The sequence below is a fragment of the Paramormyrops kingsleyae genome, chromosome 20, assembly GCF_048594095.1.
Source record: "Paramormyrops kingsleyae isolate MSU_618 chromosome 20, PKINGS_0.4, whole genome shotgun sequence".
NCBI lineage: Eukaryota > Metazoa > Chordata > Actinopteri > Osteoglossiformes > Mormyridae > Paramormyrops > Paramormyrops kingsleyae.
In genome coordinates, this window is record NC_132816.1 from 720001 (window position 1) to 725258 (window position 5258).

The following is a 5258-nucleotide window of genomic DNA, read 5'->3' on the forward strand; positions in this document are numbered from 1 at the left end:
CTTAAGTAAAACACTCCAGCCAAAAGTAATTATATTTAATTAGACAATGTCTGGCACTACTTGCTTGTAAATTTTTGGTGTTATTTTCTGTCTATGATTACTTTTTCCATGATCACTAATTGTTTTATACAATCAATATATTGTGAAAAGAATTATATACATTTTAAAACATATATGCTTTCCACATATTTTGTTTGTTACTCAGTGCACCTGAAACCCTGTTGCTACTCAACTCTAAACTAGGGTGTAACCCAATTAATATGTTAGCACAAAGTGTCGGTTACACTGCTTGTGTGCTGAATTCTCTGACAATGGGCCTGACTGTTGCATGAGACAACTTGACAGGCTTGTTATGTATGTTTCATTGCCCCGATCAAATAACCGAGTCTGGCTATATGTACAGCTTCATGTTGGCAAAAACAATATTGAGAGCAAGATCAGGGTGATTCATGAATTCAGTTAAGAATGCAAGGTAAATTCCAATTCAGTTCATGGAGTTTTAATTGAAATTGAATTGCTTCTGATTCATGGGAAACAGAACTGGAATTGAATTTGAATTACAGGAAACATTTGAATTCCACTAAATTGCAAGAAATTCCACATCTAACTAGGTCACTTATTATACGTGTAATATTAAGTAGTTTATAAAAAGTTAAACATTACAAATGCATTTGATCATTATTTGTGTATTGCAAGTTATGCAATAAGTTTAGAAACTTACTATAATTTTTTGTGAAAATTCTGGAGGTTCCCAAGGACTGGGTTGTGAAACACTGGTTTAGAAGGTGGAAATTTGACTTTGACTTAACTTTTATACAGTATTTTATACACTAGCATCAGAACAGGTACCAGTTCATCTGAGCCTGCCATGCCCATCCCATGGCCAGGGGTCAGATCCTGTCCAGTACTGTAAACAGAACCAGAGCTGCTTCCCTTACTTGGCCCCACTTGCATCTCAATACCCAGCCATTCCTACCTCACCTGCACCTGTGAACACATTTTCAGTGATCAGGTCAGGTTGGGAAGCATGCGCTGCTGCAGCATCTTGTCACACCCACCACATAACGAAAATCCTCAGAGTCCTGGCTGGTGACTTCCCAGGCAGACACACGGTTCAGTCCCACCCTGCGGAAATGGCCATCCATCTGTCGCAGCCAGGTGTTAGGAGGGTGTCCCCTTGGCCTAGTCCAGAGGCTCAGGTCCTCAGCAATGAGGATCCTGCGAGCTGGATCACCCTCAGGGAAACACGCCACATGGCCGTAGTGCTGTAACTGACGCTCTCTTACAGTGCAGGTAATGTGCCTCATTCAGGACTCCTCTAACAACCACTCGTTCAACCCAAAGTCAAACCAGCGGTACCCAGGGATGCTCCGAAGAGACATGGTACCGAAGGAGTCCACTCTCTGTTTCAGCTTACTGGATAGCGTCCATGTCTCACAGACATACAGCAAGATAGGGAGCACCAGGACTTTAAAGACTTGGACCTTTGTCCTCTTGCAAAGATATCGGGAGCATCACACACCACTTTCCAGCAACCTCATGACCCCCCCAGGGCCAGGATGCGGTTGATGGTAGACTTGTTAGGTGTAAAACCAGACTGCTCCGGTCGCGGGTAGGTGAACAAGTGATCACAGATCCTGTTAAGCATGACCCTAGCAAGGACCTTACCCGGCAGTGTTATCCCCCTGTAGTTGCCACAATCCAGGCGATCACCCTTCCCTATCCAGATAGGGACTACAAGTTCTGTTTTCCAGTCAGTTGGGATGACGCCTGACGCCCAAATGGAAGCAAAGATTGCCTGCCATGCCAGGAGGACAGCCTTACCAGCAGCCTGGAGAAGTTCACGCCAGAAACCATAGATCCCTGTGGCTTTCCCTACCCCTGTATTTTCAGTGATGCTGGCAAGATATTTAGGCCTGACAAATGTAACCTTAGAGATGTGAAAGATGACCAGATGTAATAAAAATATAATGAAAATATATGAATGAAAGAATAAAATCAATAAAAGTATGTTATTGAATCAATAAAATTACTCATTACACATGTTCTGCATTTATGTAGTAGAGTATTTCTGTTCCTTTTCTTGTACAAATAATATAGTCAAATTGGCATCATGGACAGGTTCTACAGTTATACTGCTCATTCATCATTCCTAAATTCCTTCAAACGCTTGTTTCATTAAATGTACTTTGCATAAACCATTCTTCTACCTGAAAGGTACCTTGAACAATTAAATTGAGGAATGGAAATATATACCTGAGGTGCATGCTAAGAAAACTTACAAAACCTGGAACTGAACAGAGTTTCACAAAATTCAATTATGCTTCCTGAAATTCGAGTTATATGGAATGATGTGTGAGTATGATTCTGTATGTATGTTTGATGTTATCTTGGGAATATCTGATTATTCAGTTTGGGCTTGTTGTGCCCCTCCCAACATAGGGCATTAATGTATTGCACTGGTTAATTGAACATAAAAACAATACATGACTTTTGCCGGTGGCAGGTAGAGCAGCCACAGGAAACAATGTATGGTGATATTTAGGACAATAACAGTTTCATTGGTTCTGCTTTATTTGAGATTCATATTTGAATTTTATAGAGACATAATCAGGACATTTCTTGCATAACCAGTTCTCAAACGATACTCTAGATCCACTCTAACCTGACTCTTGTCTCAAGCAAAATGGTTCATGTGTCATCCCTGCATACACACTATTAGTCAAGGCATTCAAGACATTAAATACTGCTCTGTTTCATGGGGTGAAACAGTAAACTAATGCATTTAAAGTTAAAGGGCAGCCTAGAATTAGACTACTCCATTATTATGCAAACGGTTAATTGGATGTCAGACATGTACTGTTACATACCCTTTTCCTGTTATAAAAGAAACTTGTATTATTTGACTTATATTTTCATTTATAGTTGCATAACAAGAATAAAAAATCTGCTGTTTATAAAATAAACTGCAGTGTTGTGCAAAACCTGTGGTGTGCAAAAACTATTAATTGATTGGTACTGAAGATGGTGATTCTAAGCTAGCATCTTATTTCTAAATCAGCAAGCTTGGTCAAAGTCTTGGAGTAAATGTAGAGCACAACATTCCTTTCCTGTTCATTACCAGTCTGCTGTTAGGGTATTCATGGTCTGTCACCTCCCTGGCTGTATACAGTATCATTTCTGCCTTTGATAATATAAAACATTGCATAGTCCTTTTCATTGACTTATCAAAGGCCATTGCCACAGTCTCTCGCTGCTGAATATTAGTTTTGATGCCTCTGCATGTAAATGGTTGCTATTTTACAGATATCAGCTTATGAATTTAGGAAATTTGTTCTTAAGAATAACTCAAGGTATCCCTCAAGAATCCATTCTAGGACTCATCTTGTTTTCTATTTACATACATGATGTTGCCTTGATGTTAAGTGACTGTAATATTAATATGCTTGTCACACATTTCTGTACTGCTCTGTTGATTCCATTGCTATTGCAATGATTGCTATTCAGAGCCTTCAAATTGACATTAATTCAGTTCAAAAGAAACTTCTAAATCTCACACTTATGTTTTTCTCTAGTTCCAGAAACCTTAATTACATCAATATTAATATTTGAAGTTTACATTGCAGGCACCTTAAACATCTTTCTCATTATAACTACTTACGCATTTGGCTGACTACATGACTACATTAGCCTGCTGTCTACATGTTTCACGTTACAATAGTCTGGATAAAGTCCACTATTATGTTTTGACTCCCAACACTAGGAGCCAACCGCTGAACAATCACTTTACTCACAGGAGGAAGTACCCCTTGGCTCATCAAAGCTCATCTGTATATGGCCTGACTTCACAACTTGTTCATCCTGTCGTGTAATTTAATCAGGTTCTATGTGAATGGAAAAAAAATCCCACACTATAAGAGCTGACAATGTGGAAAAGAAATAAATCTTATATCACATACAGTACATATAAAAAATTCAGGTCTAACATTGTCAGCAGCTGTGGAAAAGGCAAGAGTCCTTACTGAAGTTACTTCCCACTTATATTCATTCCAGTTTGTAACCCAAAGGTATCTAAAAGCCAGAATATTTCAGTCCTATTTACAGATCTGATATTTGGTCGAGTGGTGGCCCTGAAGCTAGGGATCTGTGCCAGCAATCGGAAAGTAGCCCGTTTGAATCCCATGAATGCCAGGAGTGATTCTACTCCGTTGGGCTCCTGAGCAAGGCCCTTAACCTGTAGTTGCTTCATCCTGGGTATGACGTTAATCTACATCCAGCCCTGTAAGCAGGTCCTCCAACTTTCAGGGAAAATTTGGGGTTGGTGGTAGGCTGGGCACTCCAGCCACCAGGAAAAACTTCATGCTGCTTCAATCCATTTGCGCTAGTGTGATGCTGAGATGTCACCTGCTGCACTCAGGCTCTCGTCCCTGAGGTGGTGGGCGTAGCAATGTGTTGTATCAGAATGTGCTACTTACCTCTCTTTCCTTTATAAAATTTAAACTGTATTATGCTGATCATTGAATGTCTTTCACTGCACATTCTCACATGCATATTGGCATGTGCACACTGTTCATTACCATATACTTAAACAACTTTATGGGCTAATGTGAACTTATATGCAATATACAATAAGTATGAAAAAATATATTTGCCCCAAAACCTATAATTTATGATTTTATTCGTGATTAAACACACACACACACACACATAACCCATAAGAATCCTAACCCCTAACCTTAACTATAAGTAACCAAACCATCATGTCCTGCATGCCTGACCCTCTTATCTCCTCCCTAATGTGGTCCTGAGGAACCATGCTTGATGCTTGTTACCCCTCGTTAGTCCTTGTATTTAAATACTTGTTTGTCTCGTCAGCCCCAGTCTGGTCATTAATGTCCCTTCTCCTGTTGCCTGTGTCCTTCCCTGTGCCAAGCCTTCCTGTTTCGACCCCTCGTTATCTTGTTTTATTTCCCTGCTTTTGTACTATTCAATAAAGCCCCTTTTTGTTTTCCTGACACCTGCCCTTAAGCCCGTTGGCTTCCGGACATGGCAGAAAAAAAATACAAGAATTTTGGCTATTTTATTTTTTGATTGCATTAACAGATTTTTTACAAAATTGAGGTTACCTTTTTGGGGACCAAAAAAAAATAGTCCCCACAAAGTAAAAAGTTACAGGTTTTTGTCACTCTGTGATGTATGTGCGCTCACACGCACAAACAAACACACACACACACACACACACTAATCAAAGGCAGTGA